Raw genomic sequence first — 25,490 nt, 5'->3', positions numbered from 1 at the left:
CCATAAACTTAGGTGCTCCAACTTTTATTAAAGTCTTCTATCTTTTATTTATCTCAAATAGGGGTTCCAATAACATTAGTTTTACCCTAATGATCAACTATTAATTGGGACATAAAAACAGCAGGGAAACATTGTTTAAATAGATAGATAAAAATATTGTGAGCATTTTGCAATTTGAAGCACCTAATTTGGAGTTCATATGACAAGGTTATGAATTTTACAAGATTAGGGATTAAAAATATGCCTTAAATACTTATTTTGGATTAAATAAAAGGTCCGAGGACCTAACTGCGAAGATCCAGGGACGGCAGGTTAATTTGCAGAAAGCCAGGGGTCTCTTTAAGAAAATGCGCGGGCGAAGGGGTATCGGGCTCTTATAGCCGTTGGATCTCGGATCAACGCCCGAGATTAGATCCGCGGGCGGGCGCGCGAGCGCGCGGCGGCAGGAGCGGCTGACATGCGGGGCCGGGCGGGCAGAGCGGGCGGACGACTGACAGGCGGGGCCCGATTGGCAGGAAGGCGGAGTGCGGGGGGGAGAAACGGCCCTGGACCGTTGGATCTCAGGCGGACGGCTAGGGCTGGGCTCGGGCTATTTAAAATAGAGCCGTTCGATCTGGGATGGACGGCGGGGATTGGGTGGCCGGCTTCTGTCTTCCCCTCCGGCTAGCAGAGGCGGCGGCGCCCGTTCCCGCGGTGGAGGACTCGCCGGAGACGAGGGGCGCGGGGGCTCTGCGGGTCCTTGGGGCGACCTGGGTGGCCGGGGAGGTCGGGGAGAGCGTGGGGAACCCTTTGGTGGGGACTAGGCCGGGACAGGGGCACCGGAGGGGGGCGGTCCACGGCGAAGTGGCTCGGCGGCGGCGCTAAAGGACTCCGGCGAGGAATTAAGCGCGACAGAGTGCAATAGAGGGGAAGGGAGAGGGCAGAGGAGGTTCCTTACCTCAAGGCGAACCCCGGGGACTCCTCGGTGGCGGCGAAGGCGCGACGATGGCCCGGGTCGACGGTGGCGGACCTCGGCGACTGCGCAGAGAACGGCGGGTGAGCGCAGGCAGAGGAATTCAGGGAGGGGGAGGGGAAATTGGGGCGTGTCCCGGGTTGTGGACGTCGAGGCGAAGCTCACCGTGGCAGAGGGCACGGCGGGGCTCCAACGTCGGCGGAGAAACGGGCTCGGGACGGCGGCGATTAATGGTGGCGGCGCTTTGGCGTGTGAGCGGCGTGGGAGAGGTGGAAGAGAGGTCTGCAGGTGCGCAAATGAGGGAGGGAGAGAGGGCGAGCGAGGTTCTGGGCTCAAGTGGCCGAGGGCGAGGCGGTTGCGAGCTCCACGCACGACGTGGGCGCGGAGTCCGCGACACGCGCAGCTCGGGGCGGCGGTTACGCGGAGACGGAGGAGCTGACAGCTCGGGCCCGCGATCAGAGAGAGCGGGGGAAGCGGGCGCGGACGCGGGGAAGGCGGTCGCGCTGACGGGCGGGCCCGCCAGGGCAGAGAGAGAAGAGGGGGGAGGAATGCGCGCACGCGGGGGATGGGCCAGATGGGCCGAAAGGCCGAGGGGGCGGGGGGTGTGGGCTTCTTTCCTTTTTTCTTTTATTCTGGCATTTGTTTTCCCTTTTCTTTTTATTTACTCTATTTGATTCAAATCCAAATAGGCCACAAATTCAAATGAGCATTTCCAAGCATTATGCACCAAACAAAAGTAGAATTTAGGGTTTGACATGATGACACAATTCATACTCCTTGGAGTTTTAGTCTAATAGACTATAATTACACAAAGTAAATAGCCACTTTTCTTCTATAAAAAAAAGAAAGAGGGGATTGGGAAGGGTGTGAAAAGAGAAGTAACACCTGAATTTGTGAATATGAGCAAAGAAATTTTATACCCCCAAATTCAGGGTGTTACATGTGTTTGGTTTGACTTTTGGCTTTGGCTTTTGCCCCCTAAAAGCCAAAAGCCAAACCAAATGGTTGGATCCAGGAGGCAGTTTTTTCTAAAAGCTGACTTTCTCATAGTGCAAAACTGAAAGCACCCCTGGACCTGCTTTTAGTGACTTTCAGATGGAACTGTGAAAACATATATCGAAGAACTTTTATGGCTTTTAGTGGTTTCTACCAAACGAGTTTTAGCTTTTTAACAGCTCACAGCTCACAACAGCTTTTTCCAGAGTTCACAGCTCACAACAGCTTTTTCACAGCCACAGTCCAACCAAACAGACCCTAAGAATGACCTTAAAGGAATTTACCTTGCTTTGGAAAAGATCCAATTATATGGTAGATTGCACATTCATTTATCATATTATGGCAATCTACATGCTTTGTTTGGTGATAATTATTTCTTGGCATATTTCAAATTGATGTTCTTTTTAATGCCATGACCTAGACATAAAGAGGATTATCCCAAATTTTTAATGGATAGAGTGTTATGTAAGAAATTCAAATTCTTAAAGCATTTATCAAAAGGGGAATTCTCTGTATGACTGAAGTTGTGAGACTAATGTTTCTATCTAAGTGTTTATGTAGTCTCACAACATGAGAATGTGTTTCTCAAATGGAACATGCCATTCAACATTCAAAGAAGATCAATCCAATACTATGTGATGTGTTCCTTCTTGTTTAAATTGGTTTTGAGTCTTCTGCATTAATCACTCACCATGCTATGAATTAAACTTGCCCTGTAAACTTAATTAAATAATCATGCTAGTTTGATCTTGTTTCAATTGATATTATGCAGGATGCTTGTAAGTGTAATTTAGTTCATATCATGAGGTTTCCCTATTTTAGTAACCTTCTTGTCTTTCATATACTAGAGGTTGCTAAATAGGAAACTATTGCTTGTGTTTCTAATGCAATCTCTTTTAAGCTATTCCATGGAAATTCATAAGTAGAGATTGTGCTCTTTCAGTTGGTAAAATCACAAGCATTAAAGGTTAATCTTTACCTAAAAGAAAGATTAGGAATGCTCAAGGTAAATGTATGGAACTAATTGCTTCAATTGGTAGTTAATTAATAGTAGTTCCTTTCAGTTGATATTCTTTCAATTAGTAATAATCTATTTTATGGAAATAAATGTCAATATGAAAGTTAAATTTCTTTTGGCTTAAATTTGTAAATTGGTGCATATTGTTAATTCACCCCTACATATGCATTAACTTTAAAAAGAATTCAATGTATGCCTTTATGTCTCATAAATGATGATTTGTTTGCAATTCATATCTAAAGATCACCATTCATTAAATACTTTCTTGTACTACTAATATCTCTTTTCAAAGTTTGTTTTCAACTAGTATTAAAATAAAAAGAGATAACGAGCTAAAGAAGGTAGTCTCTACAAATGAAGAAAAGAAGAATACTTAGATGACACCATCTCATATAGTAAGATCTTTCAATTGATATAACAAATGTTATGTTCTATATGGTTGTAAGTATTCTTAGGCATAAGTTAATTCATTGCAAATTTGTCATGCCTTGACCAATATATGTAATGTATTCCTCATAAGACGTAACTGAATTGAAACTGCATTTGACAAGTCATTCAAATACTTGATGCACATATCTAGTGTGAGCACATTATATAAATTGTGTCGTATAGAATAAGTTTCCCTTGAGTAAGCTATACTAAGACAATCTATAATGGTAAATTTGTATCTCATTCATATGGGTTGTAATCTTCGTTTTCTAAATAGCTCTTGATGCAGTTTAAAATTCTCTTACCGTTAAAACTAAAAGTGCATATGAATCCTTTCTTTAAGTTGATATTCATCATATGTGTATGCACTAACATGGATATATTTTTAAACTGTAAAAACTGAAATTAGTGATCCATACTCTCTAAATTTTGGAAACCTATAAATTGATATCTTAGAAATCTACTTCAATTGGTATCCATATGCTTCACACTGTATTGGATCATTGAGTTGTAAATTCCATGCATAACTTGTATTTATTAGTTAAGATATGATATGAATGCTTGTGCGACTAACCTTGATAAGCTAGGTGCACCCAAGGTTAAGCTAGGTACATCATCAAGAAGACGATCTTCAAACAATTATGTATCAAGAAAAGGTAACGCCAAGTATAAGTGAGAGCACCTAGAGGGGGGGTGAATAGGTGATCCTGTAAAACTTGAACCTTAGTGCCACAAAACTTGATTAGAGTTAGCACAATAACGCCAAATGGCTAGAGAGGAGTTCTTGCAAGACACGATAACCACAAGAAGTTCAACACAAATAGGCACAGTGGGGTATCCCGTGGTTCGGCCAAGTCCAACACTTGCCTACTCCACGTTGTGGCGTCCCAACGGACGAGGGTTGCAATCAACCCCTCTCAAGCGGTCCAAAGACCCACTTGAATACCATGGTGTTTTGCTTTGTTTCACTATATCCCGCTTGCGAGGAATCTCCACAACTTGGAGCCTCTCGCCCTTACAATTGATGTTCACAAAGAAGCACAGAAGTAAGGCTGGGATGAGCAACGCACACAAGACACAAAATCAGAGCACAAACACGCACACAAGTCACAACTCGAGCTCACAACACAACCCAAAGAGTTCTCTACTCAAATGGAGCTCTAGTTGCTATCACAAAGAATCGAATGCGCGGAATTGGAGTCTTGGTGCTTAGGAATGCTTAGAGAATGCTTGGTGTTCTCCTCCATGCGCCTAGGGGTCCCTTTTATAGCCCCAAGACAGCTAGGAGCCGTTGAGAGCATTCCAGGAGGCAATTCTTGCCTTCTGTCGCCTGGCGCACCGGACACTGTCCGGTGCGGATTTCTTTCCTTCTTTGGCGAAGCCGACCGTTGGAGATTCAGAGCCGTTGGCGCACCGGACAGTCTGGTGCCCCCTTCTGACCGTTGGCTCTGCCACGCATCGCGCGCGGATTACGCGGCCGACCGTTGGCCCGGCCGACTGTTGGCTCACCGGACAGTCCGGTGCACCACCGGACAGTCCAGTGATTTATAGTCGTACACCACCGTCGAAGTCCCGAGAGCAGCCAGTTGACAGACGCCAGCCTGGCGCACCGGACACACCGGACAGTCCGGTGCACCCAGACCGAGCAGTCTTTTGGCTGTACACAGCCAACTTCTCCATAATTGTTTCTCCTGTTTCTAGCACTTAGACACAATACATTAGTCTTAAAAACAATGTACTAAGTGTAGAAACATACCTTTAATCTTGATTTTCACTTCTTGAGTCCTTGGCACAATCTAACACTTAGGCACTTGTGTTGGACACTTAATCACCAAAATACATAGAAATGGCCCAAGGGCACATTTCCCTTTCAATCTCCCCCTTTTTGGTGATTTATGCCAACACAACAAAAAGCAACTAAAAGAAGTGCAACATCAATGCAAATGAAAACTCAAATTTGTTTTGATTCAAATTTGGCATATTTGGATCATTGTTTGCCACCACTTGGTTTGTTTTTGCAAATCAAACTCAATTTCCTATCTCTAAGTCAAATTCACTTGTTGAGGCATAGAGAAAGATATTCCAAGAGAAATTGATCACTGATTCAAAAACTTCCCCTATTTCCCATAATCAAGTATTCTCCCCACATGTAAAGCCCAAAATTGGTATAAAAAAATCTACTTTGAGACCTAGGAGGGAGTATTCCAAGATTTAAGTCTTTTATAATAAGAGATTAAATAAAAGACCCTCATATAAGTTAATCAATCTTTGTTGAATAAGGAGATTAGAGACATTCTTCAAAAGAATTAAGTTTAAGAAATACTTTAATAAATGGTATACACTAGAAAATCTCCTTTTAAAATAACCATGAACATATTTCTAAACGGACTATTCGTTCAAGGAAATAATTTTTTTTTACGTGTGTGCATTGAATACTTAAAATGTCTAGATAAAATAAACAAAACTAAACATATGTATGCATTTATATGCACATCATATGGGAATTATTTGTTGTTGCATTTAATCTTACAAACCTTGAACTTTGAAACAAATTCGATTTACGAACTTGAGACTTGGAATAAAACTGAAAATGGGAAATAGAAAAGAAGAAACATGTTTCTGGGCCGAATGCAGTTCAGCCCATCTTGTCCCTGTCCATCCTCCTTCTGCGACTGGGCCAAAATGGCCTTGACCAGCCCATTTACACCCTCGCGCCTGACATCGCCGTGTGGGACCCCCTCGGCCGTCGTCCCTTCTTCCCCATGAGAGCTCGGACCCGTGAGGTTCGGATCAGGCTGTTCAACAGAATCCGTGGATTCCGCATGATCCTCGCCTGCGTGGATAATTTGCCACATGACCGGCTATATAAACCAAGCATCTGTGCCTTGGTCGTCATACCGCGGGCACCGGCAACTGGGCGCATGCCACCAATACCAGCAAAGGTCAGCCAAGGGGGGGGGGGGGGAAGGAATCAACAGCCGTCGCATCTTTGCCATGCGGTTGCCGTCATACTGCACCACCCGTAGAGCCTCACCTGCATAGCCATACGCGATGCGATTGCAGTCCTGGGCTTCACTATGAACCTGGGATGGTGCTCGTGGCCACGACTTGGGGTTTCGGCGACCGGAGCTCGGCGCAGTTTCTGCCAAATTGTGAGCGCCGCCACGGTGTGCCATGGCGAACATCCGCCACCGCGACAACACAGGTAAGAATCATGCCATAGTTCTCCATTTCGCGTAGCTCGGGTAAGCCATGTACCGGGAGTGTTACACCGGCGGGCGGGTCATCGTCGGGGTTGGGCGCCGCCGTTCGGGTGGGCTAGGTGCTGTCCTATGGTGCGCAGGAAGAAGAACAAGCCAGGGCCCCAGATCCATGGGTCAACGGTTAAGATCGTATCCATCCACGCTGATGCGTCGAGTGAAGCTAAGCCGTCGGATGTTAAACGGAGGGGTAAGATTAGATCTCGGGGGAAGTTTACTTCAGGGTCGTCCGATTCTCGTTCAACGGTAGAGATTAGTTTGGGAGTACCTTTTCGTGGGATCGGATCGTGTCCACAGATCGGTGGATGTGCGGTGTAGATCGGACCACGCCTTAATTGTGTCTGCGCCGTCGATGTTTGATCTGACAGCCAGGATTGCGTACCATTTTCAGCACACTCCAGATCTAATTCGTGCCCTCGGCTGGTGATCCAACGGCCGAGCCGCCGAGGTTTGCGGATACCCCTTCGGTCGTGACCTTTTTACTAAAGAGACCCCAAACTTTCGCAGAATCAACCCGCAGTACCCCTCGGGTGTGGCTGTGTCTGGGCGATTTTGCAAGTTAAACCCCGAGCTCCCAGGTTATTGTGTGCGCAGTCCAGAGCTCAGAGAAAATAGGAAAAATGAATTTAGAAAATGAATTTTCAATGTAAAAAGAATTCTAGAACCTATTTAATGCATAGAAAATTCATTTTAGCTCCTTTTTAATCCATTCCAGTTCCTATAATTTTGTATATTACTTGGTAACACTATTTTAACATGAAACCCATACTAGAATTAATTACTCAATTAATTTTGTAGCAAGCACATAAAACCTTCAGAAATTCATAACTCCTCCGTTATAATTCCGATTTGATCCGTTCAAGTTGTGTTAGTCTCGTATAAATATTTACTATGCAATAACAATATTTATTATACCATGCCTCATTATTTTATAATTAGATTTCTATTTAACTTAGGTTAGTTAGTTTCGTTAATGTATTCATCATTACTTGCTAAACTATGATATATGAATAATTTATAACTTAGATTAAAGTTGAGATAATTATTTATAGAATAACCTCTCATATGATTTACACTAACCAATTTATAATATAGTTTAGTATTGGAATCACACAGATCTTCTATAAAATCATAACTCCTTAATCGTAACTCCGATCTTAGTAGTTCTCGGTCCCGCGATCTCGTAGCTTCACATAGATCATTATTATTCAGTTTGTACCTATGTTTGGTGTGATGTTAATTTTATCTATACCATGTGTGTTTGTATTGCTACGACTAGCGTGAGGTCACGAGGATCTGAAGAATCACCCTGGTAACTGGAATCTCAAGTGCCAGGCAAGTTGTGCCCTTGATTCACTTTTGTTACCCAATAATGTTCTTTATTATCACTTATTCATGCATAGGTTTAATTTTGATGGGACCCAATAGGTCACCCTAGACTGTTTATCCTTTTACCTTGTTTACCCCTGAATCATTGGGTAGTCATGCTATTGCTCTATATGGTTTTGGGATAATATTTCATTACATCCATGTTCCAATTATTTTGTTATGTTATTTATGTTCATGATAAGATCATTATGTTAATTGGAACATGGAGCGACCACCCGGGAAAACAGTGCTACCACAAGGGTTTAATGGGACGCCCTTGGCTGATTAACTAGGAAAGCTAGTGGAGGTCTTCCTTACCCGAAAGGGGCAAGGGCAGTAGGGGAGTGGTCAGTGTAGGGAGGCCCTCGGGAGGATTTTGCTGCGATGGCGGTCCTGCAAGGGATTCCTGCATTGGAGCTTCCTATAAACTGTAGCGGGATTTCTGAAGCTAGTGGAACTTTGTAAAGGCCTCGTAGTGTTACCCTGCCTCGCCTCCTCGGTAGAGGTGTATGGGACTCATGACCCCTTGGCAGATGGGTAACACGGCTTGTGGGTAAAGATGCGCAACCTCTGCAGAGTGTAAAACTAGTATACTAGCCGTGCTCACGGTCATGAGCGGCTCGGACCCTCACATGATTAATTTATGGAACCTAAATTCAATTTGTCATTTGCATTTGCATGGGATTATTTATTAATTTTGTTCTATTACTTTTATTAAGGTTTGGTATTTACTTACACCTAGTAATTGCTAATAAAAGTTTGACCAACATTAAAAGCAATGCTCAGCTTTAACCATTTTCTTTGATAAGCCTTACACTTCATGAGCTCCCACCTTTGGCGAGTTCATGCACATTATTCCCCACAACTTGTTGAGCGATGAACGTATGTGAGCTCACCCTTGCTGTCTCACACCCCCCCACAGGAGAAGAACAGGTGGTTCAAGAGGAGCCATAACGAGGAGTTCGATTCGATCTAGGTGGCGTCTCCCAGTTGACTTTCTTGCGCCAAGGATGGATTTTAGATCCTGCAATATTTATCTTTTACTTTGTAAGACTTCCGCTATGTAATAAGTACTCTGATTATTGTGACATTTATCTCTATACACTCTGTTATTATATATGTTGTCTTCTTGGCGCATGTATGAGATGCACCTGGCTTTGTCCCCTTAAAACCGGGTGTTACAGAAGTGGTATCAGAGGAATGTTGACTGTAGGACGAAACCTAGATAGAACTGGACAACCCTTATCTACTTACCTTACTCTAATTCTTTCCATACTTTCCTTGATCTTGTCTCACCTTCTACTGTTCTACTCTGATTAACCTTACCTTTGCTACACTGATTCTTTTGTAAACTTATCTTATTCTTTTCCCATCCATTTCCGCTTTACTCTGATTATTCTTATCTTTTCCTTCTAAAGTCAAATGGAGATTTCACACTTTGAAATTCTGTGCCTAAAGTGACCTTTAGTCATAGGAGACCTACTCTTAGGAACAAAAAAAAAACAAAACTATTTTTATAGGTATCTATACGCTTGAGTGTTTGTTCTTATGATACTTGTTTGAATTGGATCTTTGATTGAGTGTGATTAGTTGTGGAGTAATGTCCACAATTACATCTGCATATATGTATAGGCATAAATAGAATTCATAAGATAACTAAACAAATCCTCAACTAAAAGGTATCTATTTCATAGAAGTCCCTCTTATCTTAAAAGACACTCTCTTATCTTAATAGATTCATCTTATCTTACAAGATTCTCTCTTATCTTAATAGATTCATCTTATCTTAAAAGATACTCTCTTGCCTTAATAAATTCATCTTATCTTGAAAAGATTTTGTCGTCCTAATAGATCTAATTTACCTCAAAAGATTCTACCTTATCCATATGGATTCATCTTGCCCGAATTAGTATATTTATTCCACTCTAGAATAACAACTATGAGCTGATCCAAAATTTATTTATATCTTATCTAGTTTAAGATAGTCATATCAATATATACTAGATCTTATCTAGATTAATCTGGTCATACCTAGACCCCCCTTTCGACCTAATCTGATCCAAAATTAATTAGGTCTTATTTAGTCAAATCTAGTTATGTTAAACTAATCTAGTTTCCATCTAATCTGAACTAACCCAATGTGACCCACTCAAACAGGTTAGTTAATACATGTAACATGGATTAGACCCTACTAGCCATGTATTAACTTAACTTAGCACATTGGATCAACTCAACCATGAGCTAATCCAACCCATAGAGCCATGATGAATGGTATAACCTTTCTATTCCCACCTAACAACAAACAGACTTTTAACCTACATCATGTAGTCTATCTCATCCATATCTATCTTAACTATATTCTCCAACCCCGATAATATATACTAACCTCGAATCAATGAGATCAAGACCGGAGGAGAAAAGATCAACATCGACAAGGAAGGGTATAGCAATCAAAGCGAATATCGAGATGAATCAGGACTTAAACATTTTGGATAAAGTCTTTTCCTTGCCATAATCTTTCTTACCTCAACCTGTTCAGTTTATATCCCACATAAATAGTAGCGGGATACCTATGTTCTCCCATTCTTCCACTACCTCCACCACCACCACCAAGTTACATAAATAAATATATATATATCTACTACTATTGGTAAGATCTAAGTGTTACCTTAGTTAGTAGCTAGTATTTTACTATATTGAGAATAATAATAAGGTCTAATTGACCGCATGTGTTGCTAATAAAGTATGCATCATGCTGAGGTTTTGTTTGTGCATATGTTTTGAGATAACATGGTTATACACCCTTTCCTTACAAATCTCGAGGACGAGATTTCTGTTAAGGGGGGTAGGATTTGTAAAGCCCAAAATTGGTATAAAAAAATCTACTTTGAGACCTAGGAGGGAGTATTCCAAGATTTAAGTCTTTTATAATAAGAGATTAAATAAAAGACCCTCATATAAGTTAATCAATCTTTGTTGAATAAGGAGATTAGAGACATTCTTCAAAAGAATTAAGTTTAAGAAATACTTTAATAAATGGTATACACTAGAAAATCTCCTTTTAAAATAACCATGAACATATTTCTAAACGGACTATTCGTTCAAGGAAATAATTTTTTTTTACGTGTGTGCATTGAATACTTAAAATGTCTAGATAAAATAAACAAAACTAAACATATGTATGCATTTATATGCACATCATATGGGGATTATTTGTTGTTGCATTTAATCTTACAAACCTTGAACTTTGAAACAAATTCGATTTACGAACTTGAGACTTGGAATAAAACTGAAAATGGGAAATAGAAAAGAAGAAACATGTTTCTGGGCCGAATGCAGTTCAGCCCATCTTGTCCCTGTCCATCCTCCTTCTGCGACTGGGCCAAAATGGCCTTGACCAGCCCATTTACACCCTCGCGCCTGACATCGCCGTGTGGGACCCCCTCGGCCGTCGTCCCTTCTTCCCCATGAGAGCTCGGACCCGTGAGGTTCGGATCAGGCTGTTCAACAGAATCCGTGGATTCCGCATGATCCTCGCCTGCGTGGATAATTTGCCACATGACCGGCTATATAAACCAAGCATCTGTGCCTTGGTCGTCATACCGCGGGCACCGGCAACTGGGCGCATGCCACCAATACCAGCAAAGGTCAGCCAAGGGGGGGGGGGGGAAGGAATCAACAGCCGTCGCATCTTTGCCATGCGGTTGCCGTCATACTGCACCACCCGTAGAGCCTCACCTGCATAGCCATACGCGATGCGATTGCAGTCCTGGGCTTCACTATGAACCTGGGATGGTGCTCGTGGCCACGACTTGGGGTTTCGGCGACCGGAGCTCGGCGCAGTTTCTGCCAAATTGTGAGCGCCGCCACGGTGTGCCATGGCGAACATCCGCCACCGCGACAACACAGGTAAGAATCATGCCATAGTTCTCCATTTCGCGTAGCTCGGGTAAGCCATGTACCGGGAGTGTTACACCGGCGGGCGGGTCATCGTCGGGGTTGGGCGCCGCCGTTCGGGTGGGCTAGGTGCTGTCCTATGGTGCGCAGGAAGAAGAACAAGCCAGGGCCCCAGATCCATGGGTCAACGGTTAAGATCGTATCCATCCACGCTGATGCGTCGAGTGAAGCTAAGCCGTCGGATGTTAAACGGAGGGGTAAGATTAGATCTCGGGGGAAGTTTACTTCAGGGTCGTCCGATTCTCGTTCAACGGTAGAGATTAGTTTGGGAGTACCTTTTCGTGGGATCGGATCGTGTCCACAGATCGGTGGATGTGCGGTGTAGATCGGACCACGCCTTAATTGTGTCTGCGCCGTCGATGTTTGATCTGACAGCCAGGATTGCGTACCATTTTCAGCACACTCCAGATCTAATTCGTGCCCTCGGCTGGTGATCCAACGGCCGAGCCGCCGAGGTTTGCGGATACCCCTTCGGCCGTGACCTTTTTACTAAAGAGACCCCAAACTTTCGCAGAATCAACCCGCAGTACCCCTCGGGTGTGGCTGTGTCTGGGCGATTTTGCAAGTTAAACCCCGAGCTCCCTGGTTATTGTGTGCGCAGTCCAGAGCTCAGAGAAAATAGGAAAAATGAATTTAGAAAATGAATTTTCAATGTAAAAAGAATTCTAGAACCTATTTAATGCATAGAAAATTCATTTTAGCTCCTTTTTAATCCATTCCAGTTCCTATAATTTTGTATATTACTTGGTAACACTATTTTAACATGAAACCCATACTAGAATTAATTACTCAATTAATTTTGTAGCAAGCACATAAAACCTTCAGAAATTCATAACTCCTCCGTTATAATTCCGATTTGATCCGTTCAAGTTGTGTTAGTCTCGTATAAATATTTACTATGCAATAACAATATTTATTATACCATGCCTCATTATTTTATAATTAGATTTCTATTTAACTTAGGTTGGTTAGTTTCGTTAATGTATTCATCATTACTTGCTAAACTATGATATATGAATAATTTATAACTTAGATTAAAGTTGAGATAATTATTTATAGAATAACCTCTCATATGATTTACACTAACCAATTTATAATATAGTTTAGTATTGGAATCACACAGATCTTCTATAAAATCATAACTCCTTAATCGTAACTCCGATCTTAGTAGTTCTCGGTCCCGCGATCTCGTAGCTTCACATAGATCATTATTATTCAGTTTGTACCTATATTTGGTGTGATGTTAATTTTATCTATACCATGTGTGTTTGTATTGCTACGACTAGCGTGAGGTCACGAGGATCTGAAGAATCACCCTGGTAACTGGAATCTCAAGTGCCAGGCAAGTTGTGCCCTTGATTCACTTTTGTTACCCAATAATGTTCTTTATTATCACTTATTCATGCATAGGTTTAATTTTGATGGGACCCAATAGGTCACCCTAGACTGTTTATCCTTTTACCTTGTTTACCCCTGAATCATTGGGTAGTCATGCTATTGCTCTATATGGTTTTGGGATAATATTTCATTACATCCATGTTCCAATTATTTTGTTATGTTATTTATGTTCATGATAAGATCATTATGTTAATTGGAACATGGAGCGACCACCCGGGAAAACAGTGCTACCACAAGGGTTTAATGGGACGCCCTTGGCTGATTAACTAGGAAAGCTAGTGGAGGTCTTCCTTACCCGAAAGGGGCAAGGGCAGTAGGGGAGTGGTCAGTGTAGGGAGGCCCTCGGGAGGATTTTGCTGCGATGGCGGTCCTGCAAGGGATTCCTGCATTGGAGCTTCCTATAAACTGTAGCGGGATTTCTGAAGCTAGTGGAACTTTGTAAAGGCCTCGTAGTGTTACCCTGCCTCGCCTCCTCGGTAGAGGTGTATGGGACTCATGACCCCTTGGCAGATGGGTAACACGGCTTGTGGGTAAAGATGCGCAACCTCTGCAGAGTGTAAAACTAGTATACTAGCCGTGCTCACGGTCATGAGCGGCTCGGACCCTCACATGATTAATTTATGGAACCTAAATTCAATTTGTCATTTGCATTTGCATGGGATTATTTATTAATTTTGTTCTATTACTTTTATTAAGGTTTGGTATTTACTTACACCTAGTAATTGCTAATAAAAGTTTGACCAACATTAAAAGCAATGCTCAGCTTTAACCATTTTCTTTGATAAGCCTTACACTTCATGAGCTCCCACCTTTGGCGAGTTCATGCACATTATTCCCCACAACTTGTTGAGCGATGAACGTATGTGAGCTCACCCTTGCTGTCTCACACCCCCCCACAGGAGAAGAACAGGTGGTTCAAGAGGAGCCATAACGAGGAGTTCGATTCGATCTAGGTGGCGTCTCCCAGTTGACTTTCTTGCGCCAAGGATGGATTTTAGATCCTGCAATATTTATCTTTTACTTTGTAAGACTTCCGCTATGTAATAAGTACTCTGATTATTGTGACATTTATCTCTATACACTCTGTTATTATATATGTTGTCTTCTTGGCGCATGTATGAGATGCACCCGGCTTTGTCCCCTTAAAACCGGGTGTTACACCACAAGAGATCAACTTTTGACAAAAAGAGACATTTAGAATTTTGACAAATCAAAAGTCCTAACTCTACTATTTGCAAAATTCTTAAGTGGTAGCTGATCCATTTGTTGCTTTGGCCCTTAGTTTCTCCCCCTTTGGCATCAAGCACCAAAACGGGATCATTTTTGGCCCTTGAACCCCATTGCCTCACCAAAATCTTCAATTAAGAGTAAAAAGGCAATAAGAGCATGGAGATGAACTTGGAATAAGTTACCCTCTCATCGGAGTGCAGTGGAAGTCTTGCATGGTCCAAGTCCACCTTTTCCCTTTCAATTCACCTTTGAGACTAAATCAAGCAAACTAAAGCACACGGTTAGTCTCAAAGGGTCAAGTTGTAGCACATCTCCCCCTAAATATGTGCATCACTCACACATGGAATTTTGAGGTCCAGGGAGTGTTTGTACACCTTGAACACCATAAAACAACAAAATGCTTAAGGAACATGATCAAGGCATATAAACACATGTGCTGTAAATCAATCCAGGTTCCACGAATCTAAGACATTGAGCTCACTACGCAGCCTGCAAAAGGTCGACTCATCTAGAGGCTTGGTAAAGATATCGGCTAGCTGGTTCTCGGTGCTAACATAAAACACTTCAATATCTCCCTTTTGCTGGTGGTCTCTCAAAAAGTGATGCCGGATGTCTATGTGCTTTGTGCGGCTGTGTTCAACAGGATTATCCGCCATGCGGATAGCACTCTCATTATCACATAGGAGTGGGACTTTGCTCAGATTGTAGCCAAAGTCCCTGAGGGTTTGCCTCATCCAAAGTAGTTGCGCGCAACACTGTCCTGCGGCAACATACTCGGCCTTAGCGGTGGATAGGGCAATGGAAGTTTGTTTCTTAGAGCTCCATGACACTAGGGACCTTCCTAAGAATTGGCATGTCCCTGATGTACTCTTCATATCGACCTTACATCCAGCATAATCGGAGTCTGAATATCCAATCAAGTCAAAGGTAGACCCCTTTGGATACCAGATCCCGAAGCAAGGCGTAGCGACTAAATATCTAAGAATTCGCTTCACAGCCACTAGGTGACACTCCCTTGGATCGGATTGAAATCTAGCACACATGCATACGCTAAGCATAATATCCGGTCTACTAGCACATAAATAAAGTAAAGACCCTATCATAGACCGGTATGCTTTTTGATCAACGGACTTACCTCCTTTGTTGAGGTCGACATGTCCGTCAGTTCCCATTGGTGTCTTTGTGGGCTTGGCGTCCTTCATTCCAAACCGCTTTAGCAAGTCTTGCGTGTACTTCGTTTGGGAAATGAAGGTGCCGTCCTTGAGTTGCTTCACTTGGAACCCAAGGAAGTAGTTCAACTCGCCCATCATCGACATCTCGAATTTCTGAGTCATCACCCTGCTAAACTCTTCACAAGACTTTTGGTTAGTAGAACCAAATATTATGTCATCGACATAAATTTGGCACACAAATAAGTCACCATCACAAGTCTTAGTAAAAAGAGTTGGATCGACTTTCCCAACCTTGAAAGCATTAGCAATTAAAAAGTCTCTAAGGCATTCATACCATGCTCTTGGGGCTTGCTTAAGTCCATAGAGCGTCTTAGAGAGCTTACACACGTGGTCGGGGTATCGTTCATCCTCAAAGCCAGAGGGTTGCTCTACGTACACCTCCTCCTTGATTGGCCCGTTGAGGAAAGCGCTCTTTACATCCATTTGGAACAACCTGAAAGAATGGTGAGTAGCATAGGCTAACAATATGCGAATTGACTCTAGCCTAGCCACAGGAGCAAAAGTCTCCTCAAAGTCCAAACCTGCGACTTGGGCATAACCTTTTGTCACAAGTCGTGCCTTGTTCTTTGTCACCACCCCGTGCTCGTCTTGTTTGTTGCGGAACACCCACTTGGTTCCCACTACGTTTTGCTTGGGACGAGGCACCAGTGTCCAAACTTCATTTCTCTTGAAGTTGTTGAGCTCTTCCTGCATGGCCAACACCCAGTCCGGATCTAGCAAGGCCTCTTCTACCCTGAAAGGCTCAATAGAAGAGACAAAAGAGTAATTCTCACAAAAATTAACTAATCTAGAGTGAGTAGTTACTCCCTTGCTAATATCACCCAAAATTTGGTCGACGAGATGATTCCTTTGAATCGTCGCTCGAACTTGAGTTGGAGGTGCCGGTTGTGCTTCTTCCTCCATTACATGATCATCTTGTGCTCCCCCTTGATCACACGCCTCCTCTTGATGAACATGTTCATCGTCTTGAGTTGGCGGATGCACCATTGTTGAGGAAGAAGGTTGATCTTGCTCCTTTTGTTCCGGTGGCCGCACATCTCCAATCGCCATGGTGCGTATTGCGGCCGTTGGAACGTCTTCTTCATCTACATCATCAAGATCAACAACTTGCTCTCTTGGAGAGCCATTAATCTCATCAAATACAACGTTGCTAGAGACTTCAACCAAACCCGATTGTTTGTTGAAGACCCTATACGCCTTTGTATTTGAGTCATAACCTAACAAAAACCCTTCTACAGCTTTGGGAGCAAACTTAGAACTTCTACCTTTCTTTACTAGAATATAACACTTGCTCCCAAATACACGAAAGTAAGATACATTGGGTTTGTTACCGGTTAGAAGCTCATATGAAGTCTTCTTGAGGAGGTGATGAAGGTACACCCGGTTTATGGCTTGACAAGCCATGTTCACGGCTTCCGACCAAAACTGCTCGGGCGTCTTGAATTCTCCAAGCATTGTCCTCGCCATATCTATGAGCGTCCTGTTCTTCCTCTCTACCACACCGTTTTGCCGTGGTGTGTAGGGAGCGGAGAACTCGTGCTTGATTCCTTCCTCCTCAAGGTACTCCTCCACTTGAAGGTTCTTGAACTCGGACCCGTTGTCGCTCCTTATCTTCTTTACCTCAAGCTCAAACTCATTTTGAGCTCTCCGTAGGAAGCGCTTGAGGGTCCCTTGGGTTTCAGACTTATCCTGCAAAAAGAATACCCAAGTGAAGCGGGAAAAATCATCAACTATAACAAAACCATACTTACTTCCTCCTATGCTTAGATAGGCGACGGGTCCGAAGAGATCCATATGAAGCAACTTCAGAGGTCTTGATGTGGTCATCACATTTTTGGTATGATGAGAGCTTCCCACCTGTTTACCTGCTTGACAAGCTACACAAGGTCTATTTTTTTCGAAAGTAACATTTGTTAGACCTATTACGTGTTCTCCCTTTAGAAGCTTGTGAAGGTTCTTCATCCCCACATGTGCTAAACAGCGATGCCACAGCCAGCCCATGCTAGTCTTAGCAATTAAGCATGCATCTAGACCGGCCTCCTCTTTTGCAAAATCAACTAAATAAAGTTTGTCGTCTAGTACACCCTTAAAAGCTAATGAACCATCACTTCTTCTAAAGACAGACACATCTACATTTGTGAATAAGCAATTATATCTCATGTTACAAAGTTGACTCACAGACAACAAGTTATATCCAAGCGACTCAACTAAGAATACATTAGAAATAGAGTGCTCGGATGAAATAGCAATTTTTCCTAGTCCTTTCACCTTGCCTTGGTTCCCATCACCGAATATGATTGAATCTTGGGAATCCTTGTTCTTGACATAGGAAGTGTCGGCGTTTTGAGACTGGGGGGTCCCTGGGCCGACGAGTGAAATGTCGCTGCGTGCCCCAGCCCAGATGGGTCGGCGTGAGGCCGAGCGCGAAGGGGGGAGAAAGGTGGCCGGAGACGGGCGTGAGAGAGGTGGAAATCCCGCGGCCTTCGTGTTCGTCCCGCGCCCAGGTCGGGTGCGCTTGCAGTAGGGGATTACAAGCGTCCACACGGGAGAGGGAGCGAGCGGCCTCACGCGAGCGCCTGTCTCGTCCTCGTCCCTGCGCGGCCAACCCTCTGTAAGAGGGCCCTGGTCCTTCCTTTTATAGACGTAAGGAGAGGATCCAGGTGTACAATGGGATGTGTAGCAGAGTGCTACGTGTCTAGCGGAGGAGAGCTAGTGCACTAAGTACACGCCGTCGTGGCAGCCGGAGAGGTTTTGGCACCCAGTTGGTGTGATGTCGTGGCTGTCGGAGGAGCGCTGGAGCTTGGCGGAAGGACAGCTATCGGGGCGGTTGAGTCCTTGCTGACGTCCTCTTGCTTCCGTAAGGGGCCCGAGAGCCACCGTCGTCAGGGAGCGTGCGGGGCGCCATCATTGCCTATCTGGCGGAGCGAGCTAGATGGGACACCGGTCTTGTTCCCCGTAGCCTGAGTCAGCTTGGGGTAGGGTAATGATGGCGCCTCCTGTTGACGTGGCTGGCCCGTGCCCTAGGTTGGGTGATGTGGAGGCTCCTCCGAGGTCGAGGTCGAGTCTGTCTTTCGTGGCCGTGGTCGAGTCCGAGCCCCTGGGTCGGGCGAGGCGGAGACCGTCGGCTGAAGCCAGGGCTGAGTCCGAGCCCTGGGGTCGGGCGAAGCGGAGTTCGTCGTCTTCCGGGGCTTAGCCCGAGTCCGAGCCCTAGGTCGGGTGGAGCGGAGTTCACCGTCTTCCGGGGCTTAGCCCGAGTCCGAGCCCTGGGTCGGGCAGAGCGGAGTTCGCCGTCTTCCGGGGCTTAGCCCGAGTCCGAGCCCTGGGCCGGGCGGAGCGGAGCTTCCTATGGCGCTTGCGGCCGGGCCTGACTGCCTGTCAGCCTCACTCTGTCAAGTGGCACCACAGTCGGAGCAACGCAGGCGGCGCTGTCTTTCTGTCAGGCCGGTCAGTGGAGCGGCGAAGTGACGGCGGTCACTTCGGCTCTGTCGACTGAAGGGCGCGCGTCAGGATAAAGGTGTCAGGCCACCTTTGCATTAAATGCTCCTGCGATTTGGTCGGTCGGCGTGGCGATTTGTTCAGGGTTGCTTCTTGGCGAAGACATGGCCTCGGGCGAGTCGGAGATATGTTCTCCGCTGGAGGGGGGCCTCGGGCGAGGCGGAGATCCTCCGGGGTCGGCTGCCCTTGTCCGAGGCTAGGCTCGGGCGAGGCGTGATCGAGTCCCTCGAATGGACCGATCCCTGACTTAATCGCACCCATCAGGCCTTTGCAGCTTTATGCTGATGGGGGTTACCAGCTGAGAATTAGGAGCCTTGAGGGTACCCCTAATTATGGTCCCCGACAGGAAGAGAACATCTTCTTCTCCCCCGTCATGTGGTTTGTGCATCCGCTGTCGATAATCCAGCTTGAGCCCCCGGATGCATAAACCTGCAAGGCAAATTAGGCTTGGGTCTTAGGTACCCAACTCTTGTTGGGTCCTACAAGATTAGTAACAATAGCCTTAGGGACCCAAATGCAAGTCTTGTCTCCCTTGCATTTGGCCCCCACTTTCTTAGCAATCACCTTTTTATTTTTGCATGAAAGAACAAATCTAGTATTGCATGCAAGAAATACAGTGGTAGATTCATTACATACTTTCCTAGGAGCATGAACAACATTTTTCCTAGGCATATTTCTACCATACACATTAGAGGAACTTGAAGCAATCATGACATGTGAAGCAAAAGCATTATAACTTCTATTATAATGAACATCCCTAGAATGTCTCCTATCATGGTACATGAAGGCATGGTTCTTTTGAACACTATTTGCCATAGGGGCCTTCCCTTTCTCCTTGGCGGGAATGGGAGCCTTATGACTTGTTAAGTTCTTGGCTTCCCTCTTGAAACCAAGCCCATCCTTAATTGAGGGGTGTCTACCAACCGTGTAGGCATCCCTTGCAAATTTTAGTTTATCAAAATCATTTTTGCTAGTCTTAAGTTGAGCATTAAGACTAGCCACTTCATCATTTAGTTTAGAAATGCAAACTAGGTGTTCACTACAAGCATCAACATTAAAATCTTTGCACCTATTGCAAATCATAACATGTTCTTCACGAGAGGTTGATTTACTAGCTATTTCTAACTTAGCATTCAAATCATCATTAACACTTTTTAGGCTAGAGATAGATTCATGGCATGTAGACAATTCACATGAAAGCATTTCATTTCTTTTAACTTCTAAAGCAAGAGAATTTTGTGCTTCTACAAATTTATCATGTTCTTCATACAAAAGATCCTCTTGCTTTTCTAATAATCTATTCTTATCATTCAAGGCATCAATCAACTCATTGATCTTATCAATCTTAGTTCTATCTAAGCCCTTGAACAAACTAGCGTAGTCTATTTCATCATCGCTAGATTCATCATCACTAGAAGCATAAGTAGACTTTCGAGTGTTTACCTTCTTCTCTTTTGCCATTAGGCATGTGTGATGCTCGTTGGGGAAGAGGGACGACTTGTTGAAGGCCGAGGCGGCGAGTCCTTCGTTGTCGGAGTCAGATGACGAACAATCTGAGTCCCACTCCTTGCCAAGGTGTGCCTCGCCCTTAGCCTTCTTGTAGGCCTTCTTCTTTTCCCTCTTCTTCTCTTATTCCTGGTCACTATCATTATCGGGACAATTAGCGATAAAATGACCAATCTTACCACATTTGAAGCATGAGCGCTTCCCCTTCGTCTTGTTCTTATTGGGATGCTCCTTGCGACCCCTTAGCGCCATCTTGAAACGCTTGATGATGAGGGCCATCTCTTCTTCATTGAGCCCTGCCGCCTCAACTTGTGCCACCTTGCTAGGTAGCACTTCCTTGCTCCTCGTTGCTTTGAGAGCAACGGTTTGAGGCTCGTGGATTGGGCCATTCAACGCATCATCAACGTATCTTGCCTCCTTGATCATCATCCGCCCACTTACAAACTGTTGGGGGTATGCTTCGTAGCCGAAGATCCTAAAGAAATAAACACCTTTGGCAGATCCTCTCCAAAATAGCGCCGAAGCTATCAACTATAAAGCTTCGGTACAGTGACATGTCTCAAGACGAAGGGGTGAACCGACTTAAAGATGAAATGACTTAAAGACCCATGATATTCTGTGTCATTATTATAGTTCATTGTAAAGGGTATAAATGTAATTGTATACAAGCTATGAACTGTGCCTATAAATAGGTGAACAGTACCCCTGTACTGTTCACGTGCTCTCCTGTAATCACGCATTGGACATTTGTTTTTGCTTCACGCTGGTATTTTTGCTTTCCTTCGAGCCGAAGGTACATTTGTAATTTGTTATCATTTTTACAATAATGAAATAGAGATGAGTTAATAATAATAATAATAATCATGTATTTAAATTATTTTACATATTTTTTACACTTCCTCATTATTTGTTGTGTTTATGAAGGTATGACCTTCATAACCTTCGTCCGGAATCCATTATATCCTTAGGGAAATAACGTTTCGAAGGACGAAGGACTATAACATTTAACAATTTCTATGTTGCCTTGTTCTTGATTCATAGCATTTGAGAACAAGTCCCCAACATTGGCGCCCACCTCCGGTGAACTCACTTCCACTTTTTTGAGCTGATGGCTTCGATCAAGAATCAAGCTGGAACTGCTTCGGCTTCGAAGCTGGTTCTCCCGATAACAGGCGGTTCATGCTCAGAGCCGGCCAACAAGAAACAGAAGAAGGAGGCACAGAGAAGAGTACAACATGTAGGGGTACAAGGACCCTTCATCAAATCAAGATGGTCTCACATCCCAATTACCTTTTCTCAAGAGGATCTTCAGCTCAAGGATTACCCACACAATGATGCTATGGTTATCTCTTGTGTGATCAAAGGATTTCTGGTCCATAATGTTTTGGTTGATACAGGCAGTGCAGCTGATATCATATTTGCTAAGGCCTTCAGACAGATGCAAGAGCCCGAAGACAAGATCCATGATGCCACACATCCCCTTTGTGGCTTCGGAGGAAGGCAGATTGTAGCACTCGGAAAAATCACAATGCCAGTAACCTTCGGATTTATCAACAACACAAGGACTGAACAAGTTGTATTCGATATTGTTGACATGGAATACCCTTACAATGCAATCATTGGTCGTGGTACTCTCAATGCCTTCGAAGCAATTCTTCATCCAGCATATCTTTGCATGAAGATACCTTCGGACCAAGGACCCATTGCTATTCATGGAAGTCAGGAAGCTGCCAGAAGGGCCGAAGGAAACTGGACAGACTCAAAAGCAATCCATAACATAGATGGAGCTGAAGCTTGTGAGCAATACAAGTTTAGAAGGGAGAAAGCTGCTTCGGCCGATCAGCCGAAGCCCATGCTCTTATGCGAGGACATACCAGAGCAGAAGGTGCTGTTGGGATCCCAACTGTCCAAAGAACAGGAGAAAACCTTGATAAGGTTTTTGTACAACAACAAAGATGTTTTTGCATGGTCAGCTAATGATCTTTGCGGAGTTAACAGGGATGTTATTGAACACTCACTCAATGTTGATCCATCCTTCAGACCCAGAAAGCAGAGGCTTCGGAAGATGTCTGATGACAAGGCCGAAGGTGCTCGCAATGAAGTGAAAAGACTCCTCAGTGCCGGAGTTATCAGAGAGGTAAAATACCCAAAAAGGCTGGCTAACACTATTATGGTAAAGAAGGCCAATGGTAAATGGAGGATGTGTATCGATTTTACTGATCTTAACAAGGCCTGTCCGAAGGACGAGTTTCCATTGCCAAGGATAGATTCCCTAGTTGATGCAGCAGCTTCATCAGAGCTTATGAGTCTGCTGGATTGTTATTCGGGCTATCATCAAATTTGGATGAAGAAGGAGGATGAGCCAAAGACCAGCTTCATAACCCCTAGTGGAACATATTGTTACCTTCGGATGCCTGAGGGGCTCAAGAATGCTGGAGGAAGCTTCAGCAGAATGACAGCGAAGGTTCTTCAATCTCAGATAGGCAGAAATGTGCTAACTTATGTTGATGATATCATTGTAAAAAGCAAGAAGCAAAAGAATCACATTACTGATCTGCAGGAGACCTTCGCTAATTTTAGACAGGCCGGCTTAAAGTTGAATCCAGAAAAATGTGTCTTTAGAGTGAAGAAAGGGAAATTTCTTGGCTGCCTAGTTTCAACAAAAGGGATTGAGGCTAATCCAAATAAAATCGAAGCTATCCTTCGAATGGAACCACCAAGTACAAAGAAGGGGGCTCAAAGATTAATAGGAAGACTGACATCTCTCAACAGATTCATATCTAGATCAGCAGAGAGAAATTTACCATTTTTCGAAGTACTGAAGTCAGCCGAAGTTTTTCAATGGGGACCAGTCCAGCAGAGAGCCTTCGAAGAGCTGAAACAATATTTGATAGACCTAACAACACTAACTCCACCAACGCCAGGGGCTCCTCTGTTGCTATACGTAGCAGCTTCGCACTCAGCGGTGAGTGCAGCACTTGTTCAGGAGAAGCTTGAAGGCCAAGTCAAAAAACAAGCCCCAATATACTTTGTATCCGAAGTTCTTAGTTTATCAAAGAAAAATTATACAGAATTGGAAAAGGTGCTATATGCTGTTTTAATGGCCTCCAGGAAGCTTCGGCACTACTTTCAAGCATACAATATAGTTGTTCCTTCTTCACAACCGTTGAAGGATATTATGAGAAATAGAGAAGCTACTGGAAGGGTTGGAAAATGGGCTGCAGAGCTCAATGAATTTTGTATTGATTATGTGCATAGATCTTCGATTCAGTCCCAAGCGTTGGCAGACTTCATTGCTGACTGGACGCCAGGGGCTCAGGAAGAAGAAACGAGTAAAGATGCCGAAGTTTGGATAGTATTTTGCGATGGATCTTGGGGAACCTTCGGAGCAGTAGTAGCTATTGTGTTGGTCGCACCTTCCAAAGTTAAAACTTGTTACGCAACAAGACTTGATTTCAGTTGCACAAATAACATTGCTGAGTACGAAGCTTTGCTCTTGGGTCTTCGGAAGTTAAAGGCAATGGGAATCAGAAGGGCGGTTCTTAAAACTGATTCCCAGGTTATTTCTGGTCATATTGACAAAAGTTATAAAGCAAGGGATCCGAAGCTTGAAAAATATTTAGACACGGTCCAAAGGATTGAGGCTTCCTTTGAGGGGTTTTCTGTTAAAAATATTCCTCGTGGAGAAAATGAATATGCTGATTTATTAGCCAAGTCAGCAGCACAGGGGCTGCCCTTACCTTTGGAAGTATTTTTCGAAACAATAAAAGCACCTTCGGTTGAGCTTCTTGAAATATCAGTCCTCAACATATCCCCTGTCTATAGTGAAGACTGGAGAACTGAGATCATCTCCTTCCTTCAGGGTAACTTTCTTTCAGATGACGAAGCTTATAACAGGAGGATAGAGGCAAGAGCTCGACCATATGTTATAATAGAAGGGGAGCTATACAAGCGTGGGGTCTGTTCTTCGTTACTCAAGTGTTTATCCAGAGCCGAAGATATATAACTGATGAAGGAAATACACGCAGGCCTGTGTGGATCTCACATTGGATCTAGGCCTTTGCTTGGAAAAGTTTTTCGTCAAGGATTTTATTGGCCAAAGACAGCTTCGGATGCAGCGGAATTAGTCCAAAAGTGCGAAGGTTGTCAGAAATGTGCAAGAGATCAAAAACAACCTTCGTCTCTAACTCAGTTAATACAACCCACTTGGCCGTTGCAAAGGTGGGGCCTTGATTTGTTAGGTCCGTTACCACCAGCACAAGGGAACTTAAGATATGTTGTAGTGGCAGTGGAATATTTTTCTAAATGGATTGAGGCAAAGCCTTTAGCCACAATAACTTCGGTCACTATTCAAAAGTTTTTCTCGCAAAATATTGTTTGTCGTTTTGGAGTACCGAAGGCTATTACTGTAGATAATGGGACACAGTTTGATTCCGAAGCTTTCAGAGAATTTTGTGATCAAATTGGCACGAAGATCCATTTCGCATCAGTTCGACATCCGGAGTCAAATGGACTTGTTGAAAGAGCTAATGGCATCATAATGACAGGAATAATGAAGTTAATTTTCAATCAGCCCAGGGGAAAGTGGCCAGACGAATTAATCAAAGTGGTGTGGAGCCACAACACAACAATATCAAGATCAACAGGCT

The sequence above is a fragment of the Zea mays genome, chromosome 4 (genome assembly GCF_902167145.1).
Source record: "Zea mays cultivar B73 chromosome 4, Zm-B73-REFERENCE-NAM-5.0, whole genome shotgun sequence".
Lineage (NCBI taxonomy): Eukaryota > Viridiplantae > Streptophyta > Magnoliopsida > Poales > Poaceae > Zea > Zea mays.
Note: the sequence above shows the minus strand (reverse complement) of the source record.